Here is a 22,703-nt window from a genome sequence, read left to right on the forward strand (position 1 = left end):
CATAATTTTGGTACATTTTTACCTGATGAGAAGTTGGGGCTTGGGAATTGAATGATTCTATAAAATTATTGGTGATCCACATTGGTATCTGTCACCTAGTGACAGCTACATACAAGCTGAATTCACAGATTTTACTGGCATTTTAGTATTTTACCAATCTGCTTGCAATCCAGTCAGCATATGTTGAGACTTTCACCATTTATGACTGAATAAACTCTTACTTTTACATAATTTCTAGCTATCTGTGAATAGCAGACCACATAATGCTATGCAGCAAATTAAATTTTAGATTTCGTTTGTGTGTGTGTGTTTGTGTGTGTGTGTGTGTATGCTTCACATCTCGTGCCTTAATGTTTGAGTTTTAAGAAAAGTAGGGGTTTTTTTTGGTCTTACATATCTTAAAATGGTCTTTAGTACCCCCTGTCCCCATCCTTTGCCAAGGTTTCCTGGCACTGGTAGAATCATATTTTTTTCTTCATAAGTTTTTTTTTTAAACTCATCACTAAAAAAAAAAAAAATCTTTGTGAGGGCCGTAGTGTTATGCAACGCTGGAATTATTCAACTCTTTCACTCAATAGTCATTTCATTCACACACATTTTCTTGGTTCTTGCTATATGCAAAGAAAATCAGACACCTCGGTGTCTTTCCTATCTTCTTCCTTTTCATCCCCACAGCAATTTCTCTAGTGGCTTTGAATTGTCAACAGATATACAAAGTATCTTTAAGACTGTGTTCCTTCCATCAGGAAATCATTCTTAAGATATGCAGTTATTTAGATCCTCTTAATATACTGCCACTCTTCAAGAACTGTATCACCAATCATATAAACCCAAATGGCTTCACCTTCTTTTCATATGAGCTTGTACAATTTGAGCTTACCTTACCTATTCAGGCATATTTTCCATGAATCTCTGACATACAACCACAGTAGCATGGTACAGAGTTTAACAGCTAATAAGCTGTGGGTTTTGCCAGAAATAAGTTATTGCTGTGCCAAGATCTTGATTCCTGTCAGCTTAGAGGGCAGTTCCGAGGTCTTGGGTGTGTTGTCCATTCACCCTGGTTGACTCACAAATGTTATCATGTTCTGCATGTTGTAAAAAATGTTGGGAAACACTGGTGTGGCTATTGAAAATACAATCAGCATTATATTTGTAGTTCCGCCCATCTGTACGTGTTAAATTACTTAATCTCTGTGTTTCAAGTTCGTCATCAGTAAAATGAGAGAATAGTGGTGATAGACTATTAGGAAGAATTAAAGTAAGTGATCAGTTAAGTGACAATAATTATTAATAATCAATTATTTCATATTATTAATTAATTATGTCAATTGATCACTTAATTTAATCCTTATTAACAGTCTGTGACCACTATTGTCCCATTTTACTGCATAACAGTCTACTAAAAGTAGTATTTATTAAAATTAATGGTCAGATGATTATTTCCTGAGTGCATTGCATTCTCTAAAGTCTGTCTTGGAGAATTTCCTCAAGTATGTTCTTCATACCTTTGATACCTTTCCTCTTTTAATAACACCTCATCTAGATTAAGACTCATCTAAATTTCAGACTCACATCCCTAATTAAACAGCCCCTAGTTTTTCCCTCCCTACAATGCTCTCTCCTATTTTTTGAGCTATCATTGCTCTTAAAGCCTATACCACACAGATACAGTCTCTGCTGTTTGTTAACTGTTTCATTTACACAAGTTCTGGAATTATGAGCTGAATAAATTCATGTTTAATAATTTTTTGGGGGCAGGATCTTTCTGTGGATTTGTATTGATATTCAGAGTAATTTAAGTTATGAGAATGTTAAGAAGTCAGGCTAAAGATGGCCAAGCACTAGACCATAATGGACTGGCTTTCATTAAGCTTTTATTTAAACATTCACAGAGCATAGACCAAAAAAAGCCAGCTTAGTCAGATGATATGGCAATTCTCAGAAGTTGTTACCAATGACCAGTGTTTTGTTTGTGTTTCGGGAAAATTCACTTATAGTGAAAGTGAGAAATTGTGATCCTTTTATATACCATGAACCCTTTAATTTGCATTTGAGGGACTGAATTGAGGTGTAACAATTTTATACCCTATCTGAGCAGCAGAGGAAGTCAAGCAAACTGATCTGCAGTGGAAAGGAGAAGTAACATACTTCATAAACAGAGAACAAGATGGACAGTAGTTAATATCATTCAGACTAACAGCTGTTTCCAGCTACTCTTACTGACATGGAGCCAGCAAGCAATTTTGGACTTAAAACAAAAAGGCGTTACAAGCCAGATTTCTAAGTTTCCCTTAACAGAAACGAAGATAAATATCCTAAGCCATCATTCAGCCTGAGATTTCAAATACCTTGAAAACTCAAGTTAAAAATACAATTATGACATAAGAATATTTTACCAACAGATAATACCATTTTTGTAATCATAAGTTTTGTCATTCTGAATATGTACCCTTTTTTACATCTGCAGATGAGTGACAGTTCTTCATACGTATGTGATTTTTTGAAAGTGTTTTGTTTTCTCAAAGGAATATTTTCAACTCAAAAAAGCTGCTACATAGCATGACTTCCTGAGTTTAATTTCATGCCCTAATTTGTCACCACTGACTTGGTCAAAACCTCAGACCATCTGCACAGAGCTGTAGGGAATGATAACAACAAAGACAATGACATGACAATGTCCCTGGCTTTCCTAACTCTATTCCTGGAGCTGATCCAAGAGTCACAAGTAATCAGCCACAATTTTTTTTTTCCCCACCAGACATCACACTGATGGAAAACAGTGGAGAAGAAGATAATGGTCACCTTGCTTGGTCAATAATGAAAACGGAGGAGGCCAAGTCTTATTTGAATTCATAGACATTGAATTCTGCAATGGATTGGGAAGATTCTATTGGAATTGCTTCTCTTGGGTATCTCATCCCCTCTGGAGATGGTTCGATGCCATTGATAATAGGACTTTAAATTCTGCTTGGGACTGAGGATTCCCACTGAGATTCTGTTCTCATCTAGCCTAGTGGTTCAGTCTCACAGTGGGCCAGAGCCTCTTCAAAGACTTTCTGAGAGGTCTCCATGGGCTCTTGAAACATTAAGATTCCCCCATTCCCTCTATTGACGTGTGTAGCCCTAGGAGTCCCAGTCAGTGTATCTAGCAATCTTAAGATCAGTTCAGACTGTCCAAATCCTCCAAATCAGGAGAAATCAAAAGCTGGATTGCATCTTGTAGGATAATCCCTTCGCTGTTAACCATCACTTTACTGCCCTCTCTATACTCATTGGTTAGCTCAGAGGACCACGTATTTCTGCATAAAGGAAATGAGTTTCCCCAGTGTCATTTATCTTTCCAGATCCTACCTTACAATTTTGATGACTTGTAGATAAGTAAATAGATAATATATATTGAACGAATATCCGAAGGTTATGATTTTCTCTATATTTGCATATGTCATAAATATTCATTTTATATCAGCTTTGAGATCTTTTTGGGTATATTTGTAAGACTGACAAAATTAAACTAGAGATATTTCTAAGCAAATGTGCTTAAAGTTATTAGGCTAAATTTTTGTTAGCTGCATACATTGAAGTAAAAAGGCAAAACAAAGGGACAGATAATAAAAACTCATCTGGCTTTAATATGTAGATATAATCAAAGAAATATATATGGTCAGATACAGGAGAAGGCTTTTGTATATATATAATAACAGCTATCAGACAAATTATGCAGTTATAACCTTTTAGTCTTTTTCTTTTCTGCATGTGGCAGAAATTCTTAATTCAAACTGATTTTCTGATCTTTTTTTTGTGATGGCTAAGTATTTGAATTTTTCTAAGCTCATCCTCAACCATGACTTCCTTCCAATTTTGTCCACCCATTAATCTTATCTGGCTGAGCATTACATCAAAGAAAGTCTCAAGTTGCCATGGATAATTGACAAAGCAGGCACTTTATTTACAGATAACCAAAAATGCATTGAATTAGAAATACGCCTTTGCATATGAATCCTTCTACAAAGGCAAGTAAGTGCAAAATACTGATGTTTTACAGCAGTTCTAACCACATTGAGTGAAGAATGATCAATTTTTATTCATGTATTCACTCATTCATTCATTCATTCATTCAGCCAACAAGTAATTTGTTGCATATGTATATATGCAAGGTTTTATAAGGTCCTATGATAAATATAAAGATGAATTAGTCTCAGTCTTTTTCCTTTAAGAAGTTTATACTGACAGTTTATGCATCAGACAACTGCAAAATTAGACAGGATACATTTAAAATGGGATGTGTGCCATGTCAATTGCTGTTGTACGCAAAAGAGAGAAAGATCATCTCAGATTGGGGGCCGGGGGACGGTGGTGAAAGTTTAATGGAAGATGTGGCACGGGAATTGGAATTGAAGCTGGGGTAGAATTATGGCAGATGGAGAAGGATGTTGGTAGAATACACTAGGCATAGAAGATGTTTTCAGTCAATGCTTAGAAGTAGGATTGACTGGGTAATTTGGTAACATTATGTGGCCAAGTATGAAAACAGCATGAAAGTTCTTACTCCAACAAAATATAATATTTAGTATATATTTAGTATATTTATTTAGTATATACAATAATACCACATTATTATATTATATAATTAATAATTTAATTATTTTAGTAGTGAGATATCATGCTGAAAAATAAAGATTACACAGAGCCTTGTATTTCCTTCAGCCAGTGCCAACACACACACACACACACACACACACACACACACAGACACACAAACTAACTTTAATTGTATTTAGTTGAGTAGGAACCCACTACATAATTTAAATAAAAAATTAAGATTACATTAAAAAATGGGCAAAGGAGCTGAAAAGACATTTCTCTAAAGAAGACATACAAATGGTCAACAGCTATATAGAAAGGTGTTCAAAATCACTAATCATCAGGGAAATGCAAATCAGAGTCACAGTGAAATGTCACCTCGCACCCATTAGACTCGCTATTAACACACACACACACACACACACATACACACACACACAAACCCAAACAAGATAAATGCTCCTGAGGATATGAAGTTGGAACCCTTGTACACTGTTAGGAATAAAAACGGTGCAGCTGCTATGGAAAACAATGTGGAGGTTTTTCAAAGAATTAAAAATAGAAATACCGTATGAGCGAGCAATCCCACTTCTAAGTATCCAGAAGAATTGAAATCAGGACCTCAGATAGGTATCTGAACTCCCATGTTCATTGCAGCACTATTGACAAGAGTGAAGCTACGGAAACAACCTAAATGTCCATCAACTTATCAATAGAGAAAGAAAATATGGTATAAGCCAGGCGAGTGGCTCATGCCTGTAAACTCAGCACTTTGGGAGGCCAAGGTGGGAGGATTGCTTGAGCTCAGTTTGAGACCGGTCTGGGTAACACAGTGAGACTCTGTCTTCACTAAAAATTAAAAAAAAATAAAATTAGTGGAGTGTGGTGGCATGTGTCTGTAGTCCCTGCTACCTGGGAGGCTGAGGCAGGAAGATTGCCTAAGCCCGAGAGATTGCAGTTGCAGTGAGCTATGATCATGCCACTGCACTCCATCCTGGGCAACATAGTAAGACCCTGTCTCCAAAAAATGTGGTATATATACACAATGAAATATTATTCAGCCTTAAATAAAGAAGGAAATACTGCCATTTGCTACAGGATTGGCTGTTCATTGATGAAATTTGAGGAAATTATGCTAAATGAAATAAACCAATCACAGAAGGATAAATATCACATAATACCACTTATATGAAATGTACAAAATAGTCAAACACAAAGAAACAGGGAGTAGAATAGTGGCTGCCAAAGGCTGGGGAGAGGGGAAAATGGGAAGTTGTTATTCAGTGGGAGTAATTTTTGATTATGCAAGATGATGATTCAGTTCCAGAGATCTGTTGTACAACACTGTACTGTTAACTATAGTTAACGGTAAATACTGTACTCTTAACTATAGTTAACAGTAAATACTGTACTCCACACTTCAATTTATTAAAAAGGTAAATCTCCTGTTAAGTATTGTTTAACCGCAATAAAGATAAATAAACTATTTGCCCATAAAAAAACAAAGTAAGATTATTAGAAGGATTAATTTGGCATGTTAGATTAGAAAGAAAAGGGAGAACAGGGACAGACTATTACAATAGTCAAAGTCAATAACACTGAGAACAAAAGCTAGTGTCATAGTGTGAGAATGAAATGGAAAAAGAGAACAGATATTTTATAAACTTAGAGTTGGTAGAATTTAGGCATCAATTTGGGAAAAGGAAAGGAAATGAGCTATGGAGGAAGAGAGCAAAGGATGGACCAAGCTGACTTTAGGCTTTCAATTAAGCTCCTGGAGGATAGATGCTCAAAAGTCATCTATTGGCTGGGTGCCGATGGCTCACACCTGTAATCTCAGCACTTTGGGAGGCCGAGGCAGGCAGATCACAAGGTCAAGAGATTAAGACCAGCCTGGCCAACATTGTGAAACCCTGTCTCTACTAAAAATACAAAAATTAGCCAGGCATGGTGGCATGTGCCTGTAATCCCAGCTGTTTGGGAGGCTGAGGCAGGAGAATCGCTTGAACCCAGGAGGCGGAGGTTACAGTGAGCCGAGATTGTACCACTGCACTCCAGGCTGGGCGACAGTGCGAGACTCTGTCTCAGAAAAAAAAAAAAAAAGAATCATCTATTTACAGGGCCTCTGAGCATGTGTTTGTCCCCACAATTACCACTTGAAAACAATAATGCTCATAATTTGATTTTTGACTTAGTTACTCAGTATGGAGACAGTAGTCTTGAAAAGGATAAGGAAGTAGTCCAAACTTTCTCAGAGGTGCTACTCTGTTGGGTTTGAGATAGTTCAATGAATAATCATATTTAAAAGGTATTTTTCAAAATAGCAGTAAAATTACAAATACATAATTTGTTAAGTTGGTGCAAAAAGAATTGCAGTTTTGCCATTACTTTTGCACCAATCTAGTAAAATGTGGTTCCTTCCTCTTTCTAATTTACATTTTCCCAGTGTGTAGGGAATCCAGAATGATTCTTACATCATTTAATTACCCCAATTATTATTATTATTATTATTCGAGACGGAGTCTTGCTCTGTGGCCTAGGCTGGAGTGCAGTGGTGCAATCTCGGCTCACTGCAATCTCTGCCTCCTGGGTTCAAAGGATTCTCCCGTCTCAGTTTCCAGAGTAGCTGGGATTACAGGCATGCACCACCACGCCCGGCTAATTTTTGTATTTTTTTTGTAGAGACGCAGTTTCACCATGTTGGCCAGGCTTGTCTCAAACTCCTGACCTCAGGTGATCCGCCCACCTCGGCCTTCCAAAGTGCTGGTATTAGAGGCATGAGCCACCACATCTGGCCCTTTCCCAATTATTTACCTCTCAAATAGGACAAAATATAATTTTCTGGAACCACATGAAAATGCCTTACAAAAATAAAATTACAAAAGCTTATTTATTCAGAATCCTGACAGAACAGAATTTCTAGTTAGGCAAAACCACTAAGACTTTTTTCTCATATCTTTCATTCTCCAAAAGCTGTGTATGAAGTTTAAACTCTGTCATTGAGAGATATAACTCAAAACACAGTAAAATCTTAATTTAAAAATTACATTCATGGAAAAAGGTTACAAGGAAACATCAAAATCTAAATAGTGATTATTCAGTTGTTTATATTAAAATGTTAGTTTTCTCTATTTTTAAATTTTATTTCTAGTAACTACAAACTACTGTAATAATCAATAAAAACATTAAAATACAAAGATTATATTTTTCTAATTCTTCACTTTTTTTCTCATTCTTTAGTTAATTAATAGATTCATGAATAAATTTGATAGATTTATATATCTGAACAATTTGGAAACATGCCATGAGTTATCAGTAGATACTGAGTTGTGTCTAGTTCCCTTCCTGTCCAGCTTCAGGAGCAACTTTTGTAGCATTTTGTTTCCATAGTAACCAAAAGACTTCTACATACTGTCATTTGTATTTTTACAGAAATATAAACTTGCAGGTGCCAACCCTATGATTAATTTTATATCCCAATATACTTAGTCATTGCAAGGACAGAAAAGTATTGTCTGCTCCCCTCCTCCTTCAGATACACTGATATTCTAGGAATATATTGTATTATCTGAATTTTAAGTATATAAAACATATTTCATGTCAGCTATGGTATACATCTATACTCTATGCAAGTGTGTGTATTTAGACATTCTATTTAGGTATGTGAGATTCTGCTGCACTTTCCAGAAGATAAAACTACCCTGTCATCTGCCATTGAAAGGGGGTGTCTTCAACTGCATCATTTGCATTTTCAAATCCCTGCATTTGTAGGTTTGTTTGACTTTTCTCAACACTCATCACTGTCTGTTGAGCCTTTTGCAATGCCTGTCCTTTATTTTGTCTCCTTGTCCTTTCATCATCTTTTGACCTTTATCCTTCTTGGTCAAAATTTTTCATTATGAAGTACAGTCATGCCACGCGTCCCATAATAACAGGGATATGTTCTGAGAAATGCCTCGTTAGAAATTCCATCATTGTGTGAACATCACAGAGTGAACATACACAAACCTGATGGTGTAGCCTACTCCACACTTAGTTTATATGGTAGAGCCTGTTAGTCCCAAGCTACAAACCTGTACAACATGTTACTGTACTGAATACTGTGGACAGTTGTAACACAACGGTAAGTATTTGAGCAACTAAACATAGAAAAGGTACAGTAATGATATGTGTAAAAAGCAGTACACCTGTATAGTGCACTTACCATGAATGGAGCTTACAGAACTGGAAGTTGTTCTAGATGAGTCAGTGAGTCATGGGTGAGTGAACGTGAAGGCCTAGGACCTTACTATACACTACTTTAGACTTTATAAACACTGTACACTTGAATACACTCAATTTATAAAAAATATTTTTCTTCTTTCAGTAATAAGTTCACCTTAGCTTACTTTAACTTTTATTTTATAAACTTTTTAATGTTTTTAAACTTTTTGGCTCTTTTTTCATAACAGCTTAAAACAGAAATAAATTGTTCAGCTGTTTAAAAGATTTACTTTCTATTCTTATTTTATAAGCTTTTTCTATTTAAAAAATTTTTGGCTGGGCGTGGTGATTCATGCCTGTAATCCCAGCACTTTGGGAGGCCAAGGCGGGCGGATCGCCTAAGGTCAGGAGTTCAAGACCAGCCTGGCCAACATGACAAAACCCCGTCTCTACTAAAAATACAAGAAATTAGCTGGGCGTGGTGGCGGGTGCCTGTAATCTCAGCTACTTGGGAGGCTGAGGCAGGGAGAATCACTTGAACCCAGGAGGTGGAGGTTGCAGTGAGCCAAGACTGCGCCACTGCACTCCAGCCTGGGCAACAGAGTGAGACTCCATCTCAGAAAAATTATATATGTATATATGTTTTATTTTACTTTTTAAACATTTAAAATTAAAAACAAAGACCAAAACCTACACATTAGTTTATGCCTACACATATATGCAGTCTGTCCTTGATCAGAACACATATACACACACAATATATACACAAGCAAACACGTATGTGCATATTTAATTTTTTTAACAGAAGCTCAGCAAATACAAACGCTCACCTCCTTTTTTTTGCTTTGTGTTTTTGCTGTCCTTTCACAGATTTGTAAGGTTTCTTTTCCCTAAAGCCCTGTACCTATCCCCGTGCACAGTGAACACACTCTATTGCAATTGATTGTTTTAGTATCTGTATTCTCTACTTCAGTGGTTTCCAAACTTTACCATGCATCAGACTCGCATGGAGGGTCAGTTAAAACCTAGATGGCTAGGTCCCACTCCCAGCGTTTCTGATTCAATAGGTCTGGATTGGGGCCTCACAATTTGCATGTTTAAAAACTTCTGAGGTGATTTTGATGCTACTAGTCCAGGGACTCTACTTAGAGAACCATGGATTTAGGGCTTCTCCCGCAAAGTGTCATTTGCAAATGAATTGCAATTTTCCATACCAATGAGAAATTTGAGGTCATTCCAAGATGAAGGCTGTTGAAAGCTACTGTATTTTCTATTTCCATCAATAAGTGTGTCAAGTTTGAGAACCAATGTCCTATATTTTAGATGGCTTCAGGACCTGAAGGAAAATAAATTTGTACCAGTTGCTAGCCCCCAGGCTTCTTTTCTGGTGTGTCTAAATTATAAGAGATACACTCAAGTAGACCTTCTTTTCCATGTATCTTTTTGCTGTATTTATACACACACACACATATCTATTTATATACACACATATATAAATTTATATACATATATACACACATATTTTATATATACACACACACACACACACACATATATCTTCTGGGCATCAATTTGTTCACCTCAGATTAGGCTAAAAATCAGTGGTTCTCAGTTTTTGGGTTGCTCATTAAAATTATCTGGCATGCTTCTAAAAATGTACCCATGCTGAAGCGCCACTTCCAAGCAATCTGGATGGAATCCTGGCAGCATTAAAAACATAAAATTTTCCCAGGTGAGTGTAACATGCAGCCTAGGTTGAGAACCACTTGGTGGTTTTCTAGCTCTAACTGGTGGAGTTTTGAGACTGTGGAATGCTGCTTGGAACAAGGAGTCCTCTGATGTGTGGGGCATTTTGACAGTATATATGGCTTCTATTTCATTCTGGTTATGATTATTTTTTCCTTATTCCTTTTTTTTTCTCCATTATGACCCTCTTACTGTGTGGCAAAACATTTTAATTTGGTTACACTCCCAGAGAGTCATGATCTAATTTAGATAAAAGAGTTTCTGAAATAAAGACATCAGGATTGTTAAAGTGGGCCTCAGAGGGTCCAACTAAGAACAAGCTGGTAAAAATCAGGCAGAACATGGAGAGGTTTTGATTAGCACTTGTTAGGTAACCTTCAGGGAAAGAAGGAAGTTCTCAGTTTAATGTCGATACTAAAATCCATCGCCAAACACAGACACTTCTGAATTATGGCATCTTCAGTTCCGCATAAACCTGGAAGTGAATGAAGAAGAACTAATACGCTCCTGGAGTCCTTGTATCTGACAGAGGTGCGAAGGAGGATACTGTGCTGTGTTTAGGGCTGTCGGAGTGCTAAGAGCAAAAGACAACTCACTGAGGTTGCTGCAGGGGCATTTTAATTTCTGAACCAAATTAGGTACTGGTTTTTAAATTTACCTATTTAAATACCAACTGCAGAAGATCTGAAATAAATACACAACTACTCTGCAATGGTTATAGGGATGATGAGAACCTAACTGTGGTAATTAGAAATGGAGAAAATGTTCAAGCTATATATAAATTCTCAGCTGTATATCCTTATTTGGTAGCAACAAACACTGTACCCAGTATTCATGTTTATACATACAATGTTTATTTTCTGTTTGTATAAACATATAGGGAATCTAAATTTAATGCACACACAATAGTTTTAAAAATGAATTGTATGTGTGAGAAAAGAGAGAAAGTGTTGCTTTTTTTTAAGACAGAGGAGGAATTTCATACTGCTAAACAGATATAAATTCATTAAAGGAAGCACATAGTTCAGTATAACTGCAATTCTGGACACACATCTTGTTCTTAAATTAAGAAGTAGATAAACTCTATCTAATTCATAATCCTTCCTCTTCAATATTTTGCACTTCTATATGATTGGATATTCAACAAACTAGAAATTATCAAGGAAAAGATAAATGTAGCACAATATAGCCTCATAACCTGTAAATATTGACCCATGTCTGAATGAGCATCATACTTCTATCTATTTTTGCTTGAAATTTTCTGAGATTAGAAAATTCCTGGTTGATATTCAAATCTACTTTAATATTTTTTTAAGCAAGGAAATGTCCATTTTTCTTTGTTTCTATCTAAAGGCACAACTTGTTAAATAATTGGCCTTCAGAATACATGCTATTTCTAAAAATTGGAGTGACTGTTTAGCTAAATTAGAAAGTAATTAATCAATCCATTTGGTTTCGGTCATGTAAGATAATTTGCCAGTCAAGATAATCAGTATTATTGATGATACTGTCATTTCATCCCTGGAAAGATTTTCTCCCAAACTGAAAACAATCAGACAGAAAAAGCTGCTAAGAACAAGGCATATCTTTAAAATATATAAAGAAAAGACAAAATGCCATTTCTACAATTTTTTCAAGTTATTTTTTATAAGTTGTGTGTGTGTGTGTGAGTCTTAATTCATTTTTATCCATTCGAAATACAAATTACTGATCTAAAATGCTGTATAAAATAATACTAAACATTTATAATATAAAATGTGGTATTATAAACATTTTTCTTCTCTTTGTTGGAGAAATGCTTACTCTGTAAAGCACAGTACCATAGGGTATATCTGAATATTTACTGACAACTGCAGCAATTAAAATTATTCATATGAAGGAAATAAATTAGTTTGAAAACATTGAATTACGCTAGTAATGTATTCATTTGCACAGCACATATCATTTTTCTCATTTTATGATCCTATACATAGAGAGCCATTTTACCTTTTTCAAGTCTGACCACTCCAATTAGAGAGAAAAGTTGGAAGCAAGACCTCCTGACTCTATGTTGAGTAGTCCCAAGTAACTCAGCTTTGGCAGGTTACCAACAAAGTTCACAGCTATATTTCCTACCAACTCAGATTTTATTAAAATCAACAGGAGAATGGTTGGTCTTTGTTCTGACAAGACTTAGCAAAACAAAGGCAAAAACATAAGAGAATAAATCTGAACTTTCTTAAGAGTCTGTTACCTCTTAGAAATGAATGCTTCATTAGGTTGCTTAGTGTAACCTTTCTCACCTGAATATTGAAGACTGAACAGCTTATCTTTTACCTGTAGAACAGACTTTGACAATAGAATGTCAGTCTCATTTTTGTACAGAAAAAATAATAGGGAGAAGTAACAGAATAAGTAACAAAAGCTGAAAAAATCTATTACCGAGTGAATATAAATCTAGGGCCAACAGGTAGAAAATATGAGTCTGACTGATTAAATATTGGATATTAAATATTAAATGTGACAAAGAACTTTCTCACAATTGGAGACTCTGAAAAGAAAGAGGCTGCCCCAGAAAATACTATGTTCAAGGATGTGATAGATGATAACATGTGCTACTGTTCCAAGGGTTTGCCGAGAGCCAATGGGAAAGTGACCTAGACAATGGGTGACTCTATAAACTCAGGCTTCCCAATGACTAAATTGTCTGAAAGATTAAGGTAAAGGGAAGTGTAATTTTTTTTTCTCTAAATAAATGTTGAGAGCAAAGGTACTCACTAAATACAATTCTACTCAAAAATCTTGTTTATAATGCACATTTTTCTTAGTTATTAAATTTCAGGTTCATCTGAAGATACACACATGAAACTGGGGAGACAGGAAATCTAAATGTTTTATGATACCACTCCCTTAGATTCATGTTCAGCTGCCTTGCTTGGTTGTATCTGCATTTGAATGACGTATTGCAGAGGTAAATTATACTTCCTGCTGTCTGTGGCTTCCATAAACCCTTAGCTACCAACCTCGACAGGGCTTTCACCAATGCTTATCTATCTTACTACGTTTAGCATTGCTGGACTTAGCAAAAACATACAGGATGTCCAACCTAGTTAAATTTGAATTTCATATAAACAATGAGTACTTCTTTAGCATGAGTACGTCTATAGACCTGCATATATCCACATTTATAATTTTTCTCTTTTACTTCTATTGCAAAAAAAGTCATACCTATTTTCCCTTCCATGGCCAATCTTTCCACTTTAGGTCCTATACCTTCCTACCTTCTCTGTGGGAATTTAATAAAGAACCGAGCCTCTCAATTTTCCAAATCTTCAATGGCTCTCTGTTTGACTCAAGGGTCCCTTAAATTAAAAACAAAAACTAAAAAGGCCTCTGAATTTACCTCTCTCTCCACTTTTTATACTCTCTCTTTTCTTTACAGACTCCTCAGTTTCTGTCTGCCTTTTTGGCTGTTTTGTTCCTTCCCTGCATTGGCTTCTTTCCCCCTCCCAGGGAATATTAAACATTGCTAGTTACAGGGTTCTTCAAGACCACATCTCAGTTTACAGAATTCCCATGGGGGATCTTGACAATCACCACCTAGCTACTCAAGACTTCCTCATCTTCATCTAAATCAAGATCTCTCCTCTGAACTCTAGACCTTGCCTATATCTCCCTCCCAAATATCTCTCTTTGGATGTTTTTCTTGCACCTCAAACTACCACATCCCAAACTGAACTCATCCTCCCCTTTTAAATCTCTCTCTCAAACAATGTTTTGCTCTTGATAGTAAAGGGTGTGGTTACCTACCCAGTGTTCTAAATCAGAAACCTGAGAACCAATTATATATATGTAATTTGTGACCAATTCTTGCTTGGTTTAGTTTCAAACATTTTTAAAAATTCATCCACCTCTTTTTATTCTCACAGCCACTGTCCCCTCTTCCTTGGGACACAGCCATGGCTTTCTAATTGATTTCCTTTGTCTTTGGTCTTGCCTCCACCAATCTATTTTCCAACAGCAGCCTAAGTGATTTTCCAAAACACAAGTCTGATAGTGTTATCCTTTTGCTTAAAAGGCCTGCAGAAACTTTCTTTTTGTTGTTAGAACAAAGTCCAAATTCCTAACTATGGTTGATAAGGAACTCCATGATTGGATTCCCCCACCTCTGCTCCCTGGCTCTCTACTAGGCTACATTGAAATCCTTGTATACCATATCTCACTCATCTCTGGGTGTTCAGACATGCCATATCATTTTCCTGGAACAGGTTACCCCTTCTCTTTGCTTGGCTTACTCTTACTTCTCATTTGGATTTCTCCCTAGTTATTACTTCCTCAGGGAAATGCTCTACTAGAGGCAAGTTGTTCCTTTAGCTTCATTCACAGATTTTTTTTTTACGCCTGTTTACTTACTTGTCTTAGCAACTGAAATATAAATTTATAAAAGATGACACCATTACTGTCTATTTCCAGCTTCTAAGACATTGTCTTGGCACAGAACAAATTCAAAAATAAAGTTATTTGCTATATAAATGTATAAATAAATGAATACACAGATGTGATGACAGAGCTAGAAGGGTTTGCTTTAGGCACAATTTCTTAATTAAAAATGAGCTGATATCCAGAATCTACAAAGAACTTAAGCAAATTTACAAGAAAAAACAATCCCATCAAAAAGTGGGCGAAGGATATAAACAGACACTTCTCAAAAGAAGACATTTATGCAGCCAACAAACATGAAAAACAGCTCATAATCACTGGTCATTAGAGAAATGCAAATCAAAACCACAATGAGATACCATCTCCCACCAGTTAGAATGGCGATCATTAAAAAGTCAGGAAACAACAGACGCTGGAGAGGATGTAGAGAAATAGGAAGACTTTTACACTGTTGGTGGGGGTGTAAATTCGTTTAACTATTGTGGAAGACAATGTGGAGATTCCTCAAGGATTTAGAACCAGAAATACCATTTGACCCAGCCATCCCATTACTGGGTATATACCCAAAGGATTATAAATCATTCTACTATCAAGACACATGCACATGTATGTTTATTGCAGCACTGTTCACAATCACAAAGACTTGGAATCAACCCAAATACCCATCAATGAGAGACTGGATAAGGAAAATTTGGCACATATACATCATGAAATATTATGCGGCCATAAAAAAGGATGAGTTCATGTCCTTAGCAGGGACATGGATGAAGCTGGAAACCATCATTCTCAGCAAACTAACACAGGAACAGAAAACCAAATGCCACATGTTCTCACTCATAAGTGGGAGTTGAACAATTAGAACACATGGACACAGGGAGGGGAACATCACACACTGGGGCCTGTTGCGGGTTGGGGGGGCTAGGGGAGGGATGGCATTAGGAGAAATACCTAATGTAGATGATGGGTTGATGGGTGCAGCAAACCACCATGGCACGTTTATACCTATGTAACAAACCTGCACGTTCTGCACATGCATCCCAGAACTTGAAGTATAATTTAAAAAATGAGAATATGCATAACATATAGGAAAGCTATAGCATAATGGCACAAAGTATATCCTCAAACTCACCATCCAACCCAAGCTGGAGCTAGAACATTACCAGGAGTTATCACTTATCTTTGGGCTCTTCCTCTTTTAAAGAAACCATTAGTGGAATTCAATGTTCCTTACTTATTTTACCCTGTAACACCAAATTCCCATTATTGTCTCCATGGTTTCTGCAAGTCTACTCTCTTAGCATTCACTGATTAGGAAGCTGTCCCAAAAGGTCTGTTTGAGCACTGCCTGAATTGTTCTGAGTATTGTGGAGGGCACAAAACAGATGTAAGGCAGGACTCCTATGTTCAAGGAACTTATTCTGTAGGGAAAAGAGAGCTGACACACATGAAAGTAGAAAATATATGATACTGACTAGAAGAATTATGAGATTTCCAAGAGAGAAAAGATCACTGTGGACCAGACTAGCTTAGAAAACCTTAGAAAACCTTTTATCCTCCTTTATAAAGGAGGATAAAAATGAAGTGCATATTGAAGCATGCCTAAATGTGAGCATTTGGAGACGAGGAGTGAGACATTTAAGAGGGGAAGAACTACATTTGGTGGTGGTGTAGTTGAGCATTACTGTTTTGTTTCATTTATTTTTCTTGCTCAGAATTCTTTTTTCACTTCTTCTGGTACTACTGCAGTTCTTTTTGCTGTTGAAATTTCCTTTTCCCAATTCATAAGATTTGGAGGGGTTGCCGATGGCTACATTTTAAATCCAGCCTTCCCATTCAAGGACTTGATCCAAGCACAATACCCTATGCTGCTGGTGACAGTGATTGACTCAAAGATGGGTATGTGACCTAGGGCAGGCTAATTATATGCCTTCCCTGGGATTTCATGTATAAGTGCTTGAAAAGAACATTTCTCTTTTCTGTTAGGCTACTGCTGATAAAATGTTAAGCCTGAAGCTACCTCTGGCCAGACTATCTCTTCCCTCTTCTATATATAGGAAGTTTGTCTGCAGTTGGAGGAAATGACTCCTCACAGAGAAGGAGAGAGAGAGTGAGAGAACCACATTGTTTCTGGAGTTGCTGAAGCCATCTGTATACTTTGTTTTACTGTTCGTGTGGTTAACATACCCCTTTCTTGTTTAAGCTCATTTGAATTGATTTCTGTTGATTTTATCCCATTAGAAAAGTACTTAACAAAACAGGTAATGGGCTAAAAAGTGGATATGGTAGAGATGGAAAGTGTAGAGAAGGACTGGAATGGAACACTGGGATTGAGAAAAAAAAGCACAGATCAGACACCAATATCTGGAGAAAGAAATGACAGTACTTTGTTGGAGACTGGACACATCCAATATGGAAGGAATAAGATCAAAAATGGAAAATCCAGGAAATTAGTGGACTCACTGATAGAAATGGAAGTAGTTGAAATGAGGAAGTGGATTTGAAGGGAAGCAATAACCAAACCATGATATTTGAGTTCCTGGTAGAGGTGGGACTTTGCCAGTCTATGGTTTTGGTGACATAACCCATGCTATATTGGTCTAACGATGTGAAGTACAGGAATGTAACCTAGTCATGCTTTGTGTCAGCATTCAAGGGAATATCATAAAAAACTATAGACATTTGGCTTTTCAAATACATTCTTTAGATTCTTTTCTCTCCTTTCTCTTCCTATCTAAAGCACGGGAACGATTTGTAGCATAGAATAGTGTTTCTCAAAATGTGGTTCCTGCATCAGAAGCTTCAGAATCACCTGGGAACATTTTAAAAATACAGGTTAATAAGCCTAACCCCAGAGCAAGGGCATCAGAAACTCTAAGAGTGGGTCCAGGAATCTGCATTTTAACAAGCCCTCCAGTTGACACTGATGTTCGCTAAAGTTTTAGAACTGCTGGTGTAGAGTACTCTTTCCATGTTGGCTCTACAGCAGGTGAGGCAGTCCAACATACGGTGCTATGATTTTGCATCCTAAGAATTATTCCCTTAGAAAAGTACATTTTCACTAAAGCTATCATTCAAAAACTATGTGTTGAGAATGTGCTATCTGCCAGGCATTGTTCCAGGTACTTTGGATTTTTTTTTTTTTTTGAGACGGAGTCTCGCTCTGTTGCCCAGGCTGGAGTGCAGTGGCGCAATCTCGGCTCACTGCAAGCTCCGCCTCCCGGGTTCATGCCATTCTCCTGCCTCAGCCTCCCGAGTAGCTGGGACTACAGGTGCCCGCCACCACGCCTGGCTAATTTTTTGTATTTTTAGTAGAGACGGGGTTTCACCATAGTCTCGATCTCCTGACCTCGTGATCCTCCCGCCTCGTCCTCCCAAAGTGCTGGGATTACAAGCGTGAGCCACTGCGCCCGGCCGGTACTTTGGATTTTGCAGTGAACAAATTTGACACAGTTAATCATAATAATGCCTATATTTTAGCAATTAAAAGTTATGCTATGGAAGTGACTGCCAGGGACCTGAGTGTTGGTTAGGAGGTCAGGAAGCTGTTCCTAAAGAAATGACATTTAAACTGAGAAAGAATAGGAAATCATCTGGAGAAGACCCAAGAAGGTAAGGTAAAGCCATTCTAGGTCTCGAAAGGGGTAGGTCTGAACACTTTCAGGGAATTGGAAACAGACCAGCATGAAAAGGTCATAGTTAATGATGGGTGGTGGAGCTAGAGGGGCAGATCTGATAGAGCGATCAACAGGGACTTGTAAATATTAAAGATTTTGCACCTTCCACTGAGGGCGATTTACAGGCCACAAACAAGTTTCAATCATGGGCTAACATGATCTGATTCATGTTTGTTTGCCTTTTAATTAAATGCAATTCCTTTTTTAAAAAAGCAAATACTTTTCCACTGTACTGTGGAAGTAACTGTGGGTATAATAGTATGATGAGTTAAATTCCCTCTAAGGTATAATGGGCTGATAGAGATACTTTCTCTGAAAAAGGCTGTGATGAAGGAGGCAAACAGAATAGAGTGTGCATGTGGGGACCAGACGCCAGGAACAGAAAAGGAAGAAGGCTTAGGAGCTTCTTTCTTTTTGTGGTTGTGGCTGAGACTGCTCCTGCTATGCATGTCTGAGAGGGCAAGTTCACAGGCAATTGCTGCTTCTCTCGGGGGTCATTGTTTTGCCTACATAGAAGACCCTGGTGCTCAGGCTGTATCCATTTCTAGAGATCATATATATCTTTTCTTCTACACAAGATCTTTTGTAGTGATTTAATTCACTTTCCAGGCATCACTGCTACCTCCTTGAGAATAATTCTGAAATCTCTATGTCCTTCCTGACCTTGAATAGATTTTCAATGTTTAATATCTTTAGTACCTTGTGCTAATACATTGTGTTAAAAAATGCACACATGCCATTGTTTAGTGTCAGGCTGTGTATAGTTCACTAATTATTGAAAAATTATACACGCCCAACTGTGACTGCTCTGCTGCAGTTCAATAACATGTCTCATATTGTCTGCTGGACAGCTGACCCTGGAATGTCATTGTAACCACAAATAGCTTGTCTGTAATTGAACTCACTATGTCTTTCCTAAATCAACTTGCCTCTGTCTTCTGCCTCTGTTCATTAACATCAACATTTACTGTTGTCCCAAGTTGCAAGATTTGGAGTCATTCTTGACTCCTCTATCTTAGGCTCTCACCAAATCCAAACTCGGAGATTGTCCTCATTCACTTGGTGGAATGCTAATTTGCCATTTGTTCTTCCCTTTCCTTATCCATTATTGTCCTAGTACTCTACTCAACACACAGGATGCTTCCATCTCCTAAATCTAGGTTCCTTTATCAGAGACACTGGGGACTACACTGTATATGTGGCTTCATTAAGCCAATTTTATTTAGAAAAGGTCTTTCTGTGTGTGTGTATATATATATATATTTTTTTTTTTGCCCTGGAACCTTTTTTATTCTTAAAGGAATATTATGTAGAACCCCACTATGTAAGAGACATAATCATGAAGGTATTCTGGCTGAAGATGGGCTGAGGGAAGCACAATCCCCCTGACCTACCTCAGCTTTAGAGGCAGCCTCTTTGGAACTCAAGAGATCCATTGAGGGAGTTTGAAAACATGGATTTACAGAATAAATAACTCTGAATATGTAAGTTTTCTTCAAAATGTCTTATTTTAAAGAATTATTTTTTATCAATGTATGCAAACTTTCCAACCTAGTCATATAAGTTCATGTAAAATTCATAAATGCAAGTATCCCATCCCTGTTGTGCTAATGGCATTTCCCCCACCTTGAGTTCTAACATAAATTCTATTTTTCTCAGCCCCAGTCCCTCTTCTTCTTTAGGGGTTTTCTAGATCCTCCCAGATCTCAGCAAATCTTTCTTCAAATCTTGCAGTATTCCTCTTCTTACATTCATCCTGTACTATCTTACATGCTTTTTTTTTTTTCGAGTATGTGTTCAATCTCTGCCACTTAGATCATAAGCCACTTAAGGGAAGAATCAGGTCTTTTGCTACTTTTTATCCTCAGCATCTAGTGTAATATGCTGCCTGTAGCATTTGCTTAGTTGGTATATTTTGATGGTAATCTCTAGCAGGAAATAATACCTATAGGCTCATCTATCTCACTTTCATTAATAGAAGTCTAAGTTAAATATCCTGTCTTTGAAAATGTTTCTCCAGAGTAGTGTTTTTAAGTTAGGAGAACCAGTCACTACGACTTTAATTGCAAGCATTATTTTTCTCTCCAATTACCGTTAAGCCTTCAACTAGCTTCTTTGACCGTCTTTCACTAGAATATGTTGGAAGCTAGATTTAGGGAATGACAACAGATGGTTGCAAGTGGGAAATTCTACATTCAGACTAGAAAGAGTGGTTTAGTCCATCCCCTAACTTTTTCAGCAAATATACATATAAATCATAATTAAAATATTATAAGAAATTTACATTTATAGGTAAATTACACAGTGAGTTTCTTTGTAAATCCCTTTTAAGTCCTTTAGCATGTTTCACATGGCCCTGTACAGTCGAGCCCTCTCCACTTCTCCATCCTTCTCTCTACCACCCATCCCCCTATTCACCACAACCTAGCTGCAATGGCAAGCTTTATGTTCCCTGAATTGCCAAGCTCCTTCTCTCCTCTTGCTTCCTGCTAGTGGCAGCCTCTGCCTGGATGGTATTCCCTGCTTCTTTCCTGATCAATTCCTGTCATCCTTTGAGCCTTAGCCTGCTTGTCACTTACTTAGAGAGTTTTTGTCTCATCTCCCACAATAGGTTAAGCTTCCTTGCTATGTGCTTTCATAGTTCTTACCATAATTATAATTATATATCAACTGTAAATGAATTTGTTTTGGGTCTCTGTTCCATATTAAATTATAAGCTGTAAGATGTTAGAGACTATACAAATCTTATTCACTATAATATTTTCAACATCTAGAATAAAGCTCAATGCATAATAGATGCTTGAATACATAAATGAATGAGGATTTTATGAATGACTATCCTATAAAACTTTCAGAGAAACAAACCATTCTTATATTATTCATATGTAGAGTTTAATTCTTCTCACTCCTGCCCTGAATGGACATGAGCAGCCTTCTCTGGGTCACGTAATTCACATGAACATGCATACATATTTTATGAAGTAACTTCTGCTTTTATAAAAGCAAAGCAAAACATAACAAGTATTGTGCAGTGAAAATCTTCATTTGCTCTCATACAGAATCTAAACAGCTTAAATGATTAGGTATAATATGAAAATGTAAAAATATATTTTTTTGTTTGAAATTGTCTCATTTATGCACACTAGCATGGATATTCCTATAATTCTTTTTACATAAGGTTATTTTGAAAATGTATGCTGTTGGGTTAAAAAGAGCAAGAAAGCTGTCTCATAGCTAAAAAATATCCACATGTTGAAACCTTTCGGTATATGTTTATCAGTAAACTTAATGTGGTCCCCTTCCCTACAGGCTCTTGCAACCCCACTGATATGTCCCTGACCTGTTTCTGTGTCCTTTGAGTCTTCAATTACCCTGCTGAGTCAAACAATTGGAGAACAAATTAAAGCCAACTGCAGAGAAGATTATTTTCTGATACAAAAATCTGACCTTAAAGAACTCAAGCCTTGAATATCTTTCTGTCAGGATGCCAGCAGTTCACCAAATTTGCATTGAAAAGTCTAACATTTCACACAGTCTCACTCTTAATTCCCCCACTATTACTGTCATAACTAGAATGAGTGCAAGACTCAGCTAGGATAAATCATTATTCAGTTAAAAGGAAGGGGATATCTAATTGTACTTGGTAACAGCTTTCAAACCCATGTTTACATCTGCATTATTCTTTTCATACCCACCTTTTCTCCTTTTATATCCAATCAGAAAAAGAACAGTGTAAATAAATGTTAAGTTTTGAGGGTAGATGTCAAACACGCACCTAACTCACTGCAAAAAGAACTATATTTGGATGACATCAAGCCTTTCTCTACAGTGACTGACCTGCATACTTCTAAATTATCACACCCATCGTCATAGGTGGCAGGAGACTTCTGAACAGGGTTATTCACCTGGAGCCCTGCATCATTCATGTCCTTGCTGCCTTCTGGAACTCCTAGTATTTCAGTGCTGGAATCTGTTTCTGAAAATTTCTTCTTTATTATTTCATTTTTCCTAAGACTTTGCAAGAGCTGAGGATCTCTGTGGTGATATCTACCTTTGTTCTTCTCATGATTCCTTGAG

The 22,703-nt window shown here is 37.0% G+C and overlaps 1 protein-coding gene across 1 annotated transcript in view; it reads right to left on the reverse strand.

Annotated features, from left to right (window-relative positions):
* MARCHF1 (membrane associated ring-CH-type finger 1) overlaps positions 1–22,703 on the reverse strand; it is an 861,096-nt gene that overhangs the window by 64,911 nt on the left and 773,482 nt on the right. The window lies entirely within an intron of this gene.

Source organism: Nomascus leucogenys, chromosome 7b (genome assembly GCF_006542625.1).
Source record: "Nomascus leucogenys isolate Asia chromosome 7b, Asia_NLE_v1, whole genome shotgun sequence".
Classification (NCBI taxonomy): Eukaryota; Metazoa; Chordata; class Mammalia; order Primates; family Hylobatidae; genus Nomascus; species Nomascus leucogenys.